At 44.9% G+C, this 10,820-nt stretch overlaps 1 long non-coding RNA gene across 3 annotated transcripts; it reads left to right on the top strand.

Annotated features, from left to right (window-relative positions):
- Positions 1 to 4,221: 4,221 nt before the first annotated feature.
- LOC112881541 lies at positions 4,222 to 9,490 on the top strand. 3 transcript variants are annotated; one of them, XR_003226484.1, is made up of 3 exons: positions 4,222 to 5,142; positions 7,424 to 8,052; positions 8,914 to 9,490. It is a non-coding gene; the product is annotated as an uncharacterized LOC112881541 (long non-coding RNA). The 3 variants fall into 3 exon arrangements; XR_003226487.1 differs by having other exon boundaries at positions 4,222 to 4,459; XR_003226486.1 differs by lacking the exon at positions 4,222 to 5,142 and adding an exon at positions 5,151 to 5,903.
- The last annotated feature ends 1,330 nt before the right edge of the window (positions 9,491 to 10,820 follow it).

Here is a 10,820-nt window from a genome sequence, read left to right on the forward strand (position 1 = left end):
CAGAGGGTGGAGATCCTGAGCCTGAAATATATTTGTTTAATGCTTAGAGGTAGTCACATATGATTCAATTATATTAACTAAAGATAATTGTACGTACCCTATATTGTATTACCCAACCCTTGGCGTGGCCGGGCGCGTCAGGTACGTCCAAAAAAATATGGCGGGTTCACTGAAGCAATCCGCTCCTGAAGCTCCGCCCTCCAGGTAGGTGGCACGGCAACCGGGCCAACGGCTTCCCCCGCAATGGGAAGCCCGAACAACTACGACGCATCCTGCAACGTGGGGGCCATCTCCCCGCACGGCAAGTGGAACGTGTGCGTCTCCAGACGCCACCTGTCTGCCAACGCCACAAGTAGAGAGCGGTCGAGCTGCATCAGCTTCTTGGCGCCACCGTCTTGGCCGTCGCCGGCCTGAAGCATACGTGCGAGTGGCAGCAAACCAGCCTCACGTAACCTGTATATTTTGCATTATGGTTACAATTTTCATACAAGCAATACATTCATTCCGTAAAAAAATATAAAGTATCACCTGTCAAGCTAGCGGTCGTCCAAGTGCAACAACTCTTTTGCTACATGAGGGCGCAACTCGTGAAGCTGCTGCCCCTCCACCGCTGCCACGTACGACCTGTGCCGTATGTCGGTGCTCGCGTCAAGGAGCTCCGGTGTCTGCGCCATATCTGCATAAAAAATTAAATATGATACATATATTAGAAACATACTTAACGAATACAACAGAGAGTATACAAATGCCAAGTCACAGTTACAATTACAAACACACATAATGATCTGTTAAAAGTCACTGCGGCAAATATTACAAATACACATAACGGTCTGTTAAAATTACAAATACACATCCAGGTCTGATACAAACTCAACGCGGCAAATATTACACATGAGCAAACAACGTTCAAATAAAATTACAACTAAACGATGCCTGATGTCGTAGTAGCACTCGATCGGCGACGTCTCCCACTCCTTGATGCAACTGGAGGTCTTCCATCTATAGCATCACCTGTAGGGCCTGCTTCAGCAGAACTAGACCCAGCATCATTGTTCGAACAACGTTTATACGTGTGTCCACTCTGGTTACATGCACTGCAGCGCTGTATCCTCGTACGGAGCTCTGACTCATCCATGTCATTACGAATACGCCATGTCTGACGCCGCCCTCTTTTAACCCAAGCTGTTCTCGGGTCTGGAATATAGATCACAGGATTCGCTGCCTCAGTGAATGCTCCAACCATACGGAACCCATAGATCTCATACTGTCTGGTGCTAGCAATTATCTCCTTTTTGAAGTAATGGGAAACATATATATCGACAGGATGTACAATATCCGCACAAGCAGCCATTATATGAGAATAAGGTCTGTGCAGCAACTTTGGCCTCATGCATGAGCAACAACAAGTACCATCAACCTTGAGGATGCACTCCTTTACAGGAGTCTGATGTCTCATGCCATGTCGTGCCCTGTCTCTGAGAGCTACCTCAAACTTGAGCTCCTGTGTACCACATTGCCGTACGTGGTGTAGCTGGGCGCTAGATACCTTCTTGGTCATATAATCTGTCATCATACTCCCAAAATGTCTGTCAGAATCTTGCATGTATACCTGATTTTTAGTGAACCGATCCCTAAAGTAATCGGTACACCCGTGGACGATGAATTCCATAATTGCAACCAGTGGAAGCCCACGAACACCTCGCATCACCCAATTGTAAACCTCGGTGAAATTGGTGGTCATTATGCCGTACCTTGCACCATCGGTATCGTAAAGCAACGCCCAGTTCTTCTTCGGTTCATTCTCAATCCATTCAGAAAAGGTTTTCACCGCTGACCCAGACCTCCTCCGAGTACGTGCAGTATCTATTGGCAAAGGACACAAAGCCTCTGTTTCTTCCTTTGCAGTTCTGGTTTTTGCTGCGTCCTCGCTTCTTTTCTTCCCGGTCAGTTCATCAAGTTTTTGCCACTGCTTGTTAAATTTTTGTTAATTTGTTTCCTTGCATAGCCTCTTGAACATATCCATAAGGTGCTTGTTCTTGAACTGGTTGAAAAAGTTTGCACCGATGTGTCTCATACACCACCTACTGCGAACATCACGCCACTTGGCTGGCTCTCCGGTCTCCACACACCCCTCCTGCAAATCTAGTATTGCCCTTAGTATGCCGGCGTGACGATCATGTAGCAGGCACACATCTTCCCTGTCCCGAACGACTGCAAGGTTAACCTATTTCTGGAACCAGTACCAACTGTCTGTGTTCTCGCTCTCAACAAAAGCAAAAGCAACCGGAAGCAATTGATTATTTCCACTGCAATGGTTGTCAGCATTTGCCCTCTATACTTTCCTATGAGAAAGGTCCCATCGATGCACAGGATAGGCCGGCAGTGTTGGAATGCGTTAATGCATGGACCCAAGCTGAAAAAGGCTCGCTGCAACATGAAGGGCGGACCTTGTCCTCTATCTAGACTTTTCAGGTCATAATAGCTTCCAGAATTTCTCTGACAAATGACGGCCAACAATCGAGAAATATTATCGTATGCAGCCTCGACTTCGTTCTCCCTGCAATCCCAAAGCACGCTGGGTTCCTCATCTATGACAAGATGACTGAAGTCCCTGCTCACCCATTCTTCAGGCACATCCTCGTCATCATCAGATGAATCGGCATTCATTGCTTCATTCAACTCACGATCTTCGTCTCGCAGCTGTTAACAATACAGGGTATGTTCTCCCCCTCATCAGCCACGCATTAAGGTGCTGCGGTGCCACCTGCCTCAATGTTTGGCTCCTCAACTTCTTCAACAACATCTTCATCCCCCGCAGCAGCTTCGATGTTTATCAAAGACTTCTGGTACACACTGACAAGGAGTACCAGTGGCCATTGCCAATGACTTGCATTTTACAAATAGCTTAACCAGTCATCGTTGCTTGCAAGTGGCATCAGCTCCCAGATCAAAGTGTGAGTGGTACGATTTATGACGCACTGAACACTCACAGTGTGTGTCTTCTGATTAATTCTTAATCTGCTCATTAACCAGTTGCATAGGGATTCAAATATCCTCTCGTGCGGTCTGGTAATTCCTCTGACCGCACAGTTGAATTCACTTAAATCTACCCCATTCGGCCCATAAATCACATTTCCTTCTCCGTAATATATACTGAAAGTACCCTTCTCGGAAGACATATCTGTTATAGTACAATTGTACTAGTTATAGTACATATTAATACACAACGACTCTAAGTTTCAGCAATTCCCAGATTATATTTTCCAGATTCAAAACTATTCAGAATATAAGTTATACTAAAAACAATTGAAAATACTGAAAACTATTCAAAATATAACTATTCTAAGAAATATTTCCTAGATTATAGTTATTTTCAAGTAATTATGCGACTAGAACGAGAATATATCTCCAAACCGACGCGTGAACAGGGTTTCACCGCTTCCTCTCCTCTCTTCCTCTCCTCCCTTTCTTTTTTTCTTTTTTGCTAAATAAAATGGGAATTTAGGGGGCAGGTGGGGGCTTATATAGGGGAGGGGAACCTCCCGCCCGCCCAATGGATGGGATGCCCCTCCGCACTGTAGGGGCCCCGCACCTCTCGCCCGTTAGGCGGGCGGGATGCCCCCGCGGCCGCGTCAGGGGCCTCTTCGCGAATAAGAAAAGTTTCTTATTCGCGAAGAGACCCTCGGGACGGGCCTAGAAAAAGATTTGGCACCTTCCGCCCGTTGGATGGGCGGGAGGTGTCCGGCCCCACGCCTCCCACCCGTTGGTCGGGTGGGAGGTACCCCTTTTTAAAAATTTTCCGAATCGGCACCCCTTTTTCAAATTTAATATTTTTAACCTTTTTTTTTTAAAGTCCACTGGTGAACCTGAGTGATCTCTACTCTAAATTTTAAATTTTAGTGTCTATCCTATCGAATATTTAGTTAATAATAAGAAATATTAAAATAAACTAATTAGAAATCTAATTGCGCAGATCGAGAATAATTTACAAGATAAATATATTAAATCTAATTGGTTCATAATTTAATAATATGGTGCTACAGTAAATCTATACTAATGATAGATTAATTAGATTTAATAGATTCGTCTCGCGGATTAGTCTCTATATATATATATGTTGTAGTTAGTTTTATAATTACTTCATATTTAATCTTTCTAATTAGCATCAATGATTCGATGTGAGAATGAAGAAAATTTAGTCCCGCAACCAAACAATAATTAGGTTATAAGCATCCCGTTCCTCTGCTACAGGAAAGAAGAGCGGCGACTCTAGAGCGATTCCGAGTCCGAGACCGATTCCGCCGGTTTCCCTTCTTCTCCGGCGACCTTCGGCGTTGGAGATGAAGGGAAGCTGGGGAATCAACCGCTGGTTGTATATACTACCTAGTAGAGTAGATCTAGGGGTACATTGGTTTTCTCCTATGGTGATTTCCTCCACGGCGTTCCGTAGGTCGGCCAGGTTAGTTGCTCTGGGATTTGGGTTGGATTTCTTCCCGGTGCAGAGTTCGTCAGGAATCTTTTGCTTCCTCCATGCTTTTTCTGGTGACTATGTTGGTGGTGATCGGAGTTTGGCGGTGCATGTGGGGCGTCTTGGACATGAATTGTTTTATGCGGATGGTTCAACATTGATGACGCTTTCTTTGATGTTTTCTTCTGCGTCGGTGCTCGAATCCGGCGTGAGCTTATCTGCGCCGGATGTGTCCAAGGTGTCTGCAGTATCACCGGGTTTGCAACCACCGATATGGCTGCTGGAGGTCGGGGGATTGTTTTGTCCCTCCGAAGTGGTTCAGATGGTCTTGTTGTCCTCTGTGACTGCTTTGTGAGGTTTGTTCTCCACCTGCTCGTATGTTCGAGTTGGTGTTCTTCAGTTCCCGTTGCGGGATTGCTGCTTGTCGACTGGGTGGTACCGGTGAGGCCACCAACGACTGAGCCTGGTGAATGCATGGACCGTTCGGGAGGTTCAACGGATAAATGGCATGCTTATTCTAGTGCGCTACTAATGGGCTTTGAAGATCTTTTCGTCGTTTCGGGTTCCGGCCGTGAGTTTCATCCTGGGTTCTTCTTCATTACGGGAGATGGAGAAGGCTCGGCCTGCGGCAGCGAGGTCGGTGGCGGCGAGGATCGTTGGTGCTCCTTCAAAAGGTTGGCTTACTGGCTTGATGGAATGATTTCTTCTGTCAGGGGTGCTCTGTTTAAGGTGATGGATGTAAATAAAAGTACTATGATAATGAGAGGGCGACGGTACGTCGTCCTGCGACCCGTCGCCCCCTCCGCGCGTCGTCCTGCCGCTGCGTTCCTCTCGTCGTACGATTCTTCGTCCTCTCACCTGCGATCTGCAGCCGTCTGATTCTTCGTCCCTACTTCCGCCCCATCCCCCTCCCGGCACAACCGCCGCCTCCGCGTCTCTGTCTCCTCCGACCTCCGCCGCTCGCGCCCCCGGTCTTCTCCACCCTCACGCTCCAGTTCAGGCACGGCCGCTGAAAACGCCACCACCAGCGCTCCACCCGCCTCCACCCCCGCGCTCCACCGCCAGCGCTTCGGCCACCTCCACCCCCGCGCCGTGCCGTATGGCCAGCGACCCGGCCTCCTCCACCCCGTCGTTGCTGCCTCTCCTTCCCCGACGCAGCGTCGCCTCCATCTTGACGCAAGCGTCGTGGCCATCGCCATCCCGCCGCTGCGCCGTCGACCTGCCGTGGCGTCGCGGCGCCATCCTGTGGAGCAGGTCGTGCCGCCGTCCCGACGCGTGGAGACCTGAGTGCTGCAACATCCGGCTGTCGCGTCGCCGTCCCGCCGTTGCGCCGTCGACCAGCCGTGCCGTTGCGGCGCCGTCCTGTGGAGCACGTCGCACCACCTCCCTTGCTCATCCTCTCTCCTCCCACGGCTGTGAACTCAGACAACAAAAGGTAAGCATTCCCCTTCACTGACCCCTACGAAATTTATGGGATTTGGTGTTGAACCCTGAATTTGGGTGCAAAATCAAGAAGCCCTACAATTAGGGGCATGGCCAGTGCACACCACACTTGCCTTCCCGTCGGCGTCGTCGGATGACAGTGCAGTTGGAGCAATGGTGGGTTCATCTAGAGACACCACCCCTCCGCTTGGTGAGCAGGGCCTCCTGTAGGTGCAGATGTGCCAGGCGAGGTCGTGGTTAGATGCTGCGAAATGCACCTGGCAAGCTCTCTGCTCACCAGATGTTTGATGGAATGCCTCATTGGACCGTCAAGTTGGATGTTGCTGCAATTTGTTTGATTCAGTTCCAGGAGCAAACTGAGTCTAATATTGCATCCTTGAACACGATGTGTACCACTGTGGGAGCCGGGAAGGGAGGAAGTATCCTGCGCTTAGGAAGACGAGTACTTGTGTCCATGTCTCACTATCAATTTGTCTTTATGCCTCTGTATCAAACTTATATGGTGTCGTAATTTATTTGATACAAGAGAGTGATGGTGTATCTGAATTGTTTATCACACAAAATCTAAAGGAAAAATTGCATTTCCGCCAAATGAGTTATGCTTGGTGTTGATTGGTTTATTTCATTGGTAAATAAGGGGTCTTTACTGTGGATGTTCATCCAAACTCAATTATCTCACTGTAATTCACAAAAACAAAAAAACAAAGGTATATATACCTTCAGTCACTAAATAGTGTGTGCATTATTGTGAATTGGTTATGTCTTTGCTACATTAATAGTGAGAGTTGGTCTATAATTTGATGTCTTATGCAACAAACTCTAAAGGGAAGATCACTTCAGCAATTATTTCTATACCACAGGTAGAGATACAAGAATTAAAAGGGAAGACTAATTCAGCCAGATACATACACAGTCCAGAACCATTATTTTGTTTCTTTACCACAGGTAGCATTTTGATGGACATCTCAGTACACTATTTTAACTAAATCGTATATTGCTCAGCTTTCCTGATTAAGCATTGCTGGTCTATGTCTAAGACAAGGTGGCTGTCACTGGCAGAAATTTCAGTGTCTTAACTCATTGTGTCACTTCTGTTATCTAGATGCTGTCTGAAAAGATTCTTCAGTGCGTGGAGATGCACTTTTTCCTTGGCTAAACCATCCTGCTTCCCCATTAGTTTGTGATGATGATTGGTGGAGGAAATTTTGAACCTTTCCCCATTAACTTGTAATTGTTGACTTCCTTTTTTGATCGTGGAAGAACAGATGTACTTATATTATATGCATGCGCGGGGTGAATGATTTCCTATATGCAGACTGTCCGACTAATGCAAGCTAAGGCCACCACATATTCTGCCTTGTGCCTTTTCCACTCTTTCTTTCTGATCCCGTTTTCAATCACGGCATATGAACACGATGGGTGGAGGTTCTTGGGGTTCTCTAGCCTTTCCTTGTGGTCGTTGCTTTTGTTCTCTTTCTTAATTTTATCTGACAATGACATTGGCGGTTTCAGGGTAGAAGGGCCCTGGGCAGGGGCGGTGTTGTTGGCAGCAGCGGTGGCGGAGGACAATATGTCTCCTTCTCATCCACTACCAATTCGTATGCAGTGGCGGTCAAGCTGGTGGCGCCATTCATATAGTCACCAGCTACACCAATATGGTGCCTACATGGTGTTCAACGAAATGCCAAAATTGTGACCATCAATTTCAAGTTCGAGGTGCTGATTAAGTGCTAGCCAGAAGTCCTCGACCACACCAGTAGCATGGAGATGCTTGGCCATCACAACTCTGCAGCCTGATTTCGCCCCGACACTTGCTATGCTTGACATGTGGACAACCATGAACATCTGGCATCACAATCCCAGCGCCCATCAGGAACTTGTCACCCCAGCCCTCTCTCGAAATTGGTCCTTCTGCAGTCTACTCGTAGACCATCTTCTCTTGTGGGGTTTATCTGCTCTACTGCTATGATTTGGTCTGCTGCTATGTCTGATTTGTATCCTATTTTCTTTGTTGGTTCAATGGGATTAGATTGGGTTGAGGTGGCACAGTCAACATCTGGAGGAGTTGCTGCCGGAGCAACAGAAGCTCGGGCCCTTCATGCAGGTGGTGCTTCCAATCTGAGGCAGACTGTTGAATCAAGGTGAGAGATAATTTGCTTTGTTCTTGTACAAGCCATATCTATATATAAAAGAACGGTCTTTATTGTGCTCTATCAAATTTTTTGTGGAAAAAAATGATACTACAGAATATGTAGGTTGTCTACAGAATTTTTGTGCAGAATTTTGGCACTTTTGTTGTAGATTTATTAGGATATACTCTGTAGTCATAATGTCTTAAATGTGGCGAATGGAACAAATAAACAACCTCCAAATCTACTTCTAGAATATGTTATCATCAATGGATAAATGCATGAGTTCCAAAATAAATAGACCTGATATATTGGGCAGGAGCACATTGATAGAGCCTTGCCTGTTAGAAAACTATATTCAATATTCTTTGCTTTTTTATAGGAACAATGCACTTCTTCAGTTCTTCCTTTGCTAAATCGCCCTGTTTACCCATTAGTTTGTGATGTGAAAGTTTATTTTCTTCTGAACCTTGCCATCCGATTAATATGCATATTTTCTTGAATCATACATCTAATCGGTAGTCAGCTCTCACCTAATCCTCATTTTCCATTGTGTTTTTTTTGTTTTCAGTGCATTTTCCAAAATATGATATAATCCAACACAACTAGATATTTATGTATATACTAATTTTAATCAAAGGATGGCCGAGCACTGAGGTAGAACTTTCTAACTGACGTTTTGGCATTTGATGGGATTGCATATCAGAAAATACTTCCTCAACATGTTAAGAATATCCTAACCGCATCATAGGAAAAACCATGTGGATTTGGATATCGTGATGCACTTTGGTTTGTTTAATTTAAAACTGTGCTCCTATTTTTTTTCTGAATTATGATTTTGAGGATAATAGTGATTTGTTGGCCTCTAATCAGAGAAACTTGGCATCAACAGTCTTGGGATCATACTCAGTAAAGTTAATCATTAGAGTTGATGATGCATCAGGAACAACTGTTAGATGACATGGCTAAAGGTACTATTACATATAAAGAAGCAAAGTAGGGTGAATGAATGTTCACAGATGAAAGTGAGCTCAAATAGGGTGAAAAGAGAGCTGTGACATCAATTGTTGAACTTGTCAGCTCAACAGCACTGTCATCAGTCATCACTGGTTAAGCCAAAACAAAAGCTGATGTTCAAATGAGTTTGCAGGGGTCGATGATGTTCTAGCACAAATCAATATAAATGCTAAGGTTGCAATATTCGATTGAGGTTTTATGGCCTCATGGGCACATGTATGAATGGTGAAGTTCAAAGATGAAATCTACAAGATGGAAAGAAAATTCTACCGAGATAATGAATTTAGATGGCCATTGTGCAAGCATGCATGCGCGATCTATCTGTACTGAACTAGTTATTTTTTCTATTTGTACCAACTACCAAAAGGCAAGACCGAGGTCAGATTACTTGAATCATTTAAAGGCATTGCAGAAGATTAAATTGCTTATGCTACCCCTGAATGCATCTCTTTTATTTTCCTTATTAGATTTTCTGTTTCAGTCATACAAAATCTACATAATTAGGATCCAACTGCTCTAGTACTATTCAAATTTAATGCTCAGTGCTTATTGAGTCTAATGCATAGGGCTCGTTGAGTCAATGTAGATTATATAACGCTGGCAAGATTTAATATTTTTTATCTGTAGCAACGTACAGGCACACATCTAATGGAAACAAAAATTGCTCGAATTTTGCCGATGGAATCTGTCGGAGGAAATTTCTAGCCAGGTGGTGGAATGCACACGTCTAATCCTAGTCTAAGATGAGTTTGAGGAAAATTAAGGATTGCTTGATCAAGAGGCGTAAGAACATGGAAAGGACTCAAGGATTTAGAGGGGTTCAGGCCGTCGGAGTATAAAATCCTACGTCCACTGTGTGTTGTACTGCTCGTGGAAGCTACCCAGAGAGTTTGAGTGTCTGTAGGACTTGAGAGAACCTGTGTTCTAACGAGCGCGCTCTTCCTTTTATAGGCTCAAGAGAAGCGCGTACACTGAGCGGGGGTCCCGACAGGTGGACCCGGCGACATATTAAATAACATACACATTGGAGCCTTAAAAGCTACAGATTTGGAAATCCTGCTCTTCGGCCCCCGTGCGTATCCTGTACCAGGGTATGGTCATACGCCGTTAGCACAATGCATGGTGTTAGTGACATGCACAGTAGAAGACGTGCTATTGGGTCAATTCCCGCTGACAGGCGAAGGGGCTATATTGACCCGCTATGCTGTAGCCTCCGCGCACGGCAGGGAATACAAAACTGCTCGATAATCGCGATTATCGGTGAAATTTATCGTTACCGATGCTAGCTGAGAACGTAAACCGACTGGAATTTCTCTAGATTTCAATAAAAAATTCAAAAATTTAAAAAAATTTATAAAAAGTAGGGAACTTATTTTTATAAAAAAACTAGACCTTCTTTTGATTCCAGAATATTGTCACATGTTGAAAGCAACAATTGTTTGCTTAGAAAAAAAATATTTTTATCTAACTATCGGTTACCATCCACTAACTCGTGCGATTAAGGCCGATTTTCGTACGATTAAGGCCGATAATCAATATATATGCGGCAATTATCGATGATGCTGCAGCTGGGAGCGAGGGAGCTGATCGTGGCGTCGATAATCGAAGAGACCGAAAAATGATTAAATTAATATGCCGAATGCCTTCATGTATGGACTATATGCCTGCTAAGTTTGTATGTGGCTTGTATAGACTATGTACTCTTGTTTATATGCACTATGAGGTTTGTATAAACTATGCACTCTTTTATTTCTGTGAACTAT

Source organism: Panicum hallii, chromosome 2, assembly GCF_002211085.1.
Source record: "Panicum hallii strain FIL2 chromosome 2, PHallii_v3.1, whole genome shotgun sequence".
Classification (NCBI taxonomy): Eukaryota; Viridiplantae; Streptophyta; class Magnoliopsida; order Poales; family Poaceae; genus Panicum; species Panicum hallii.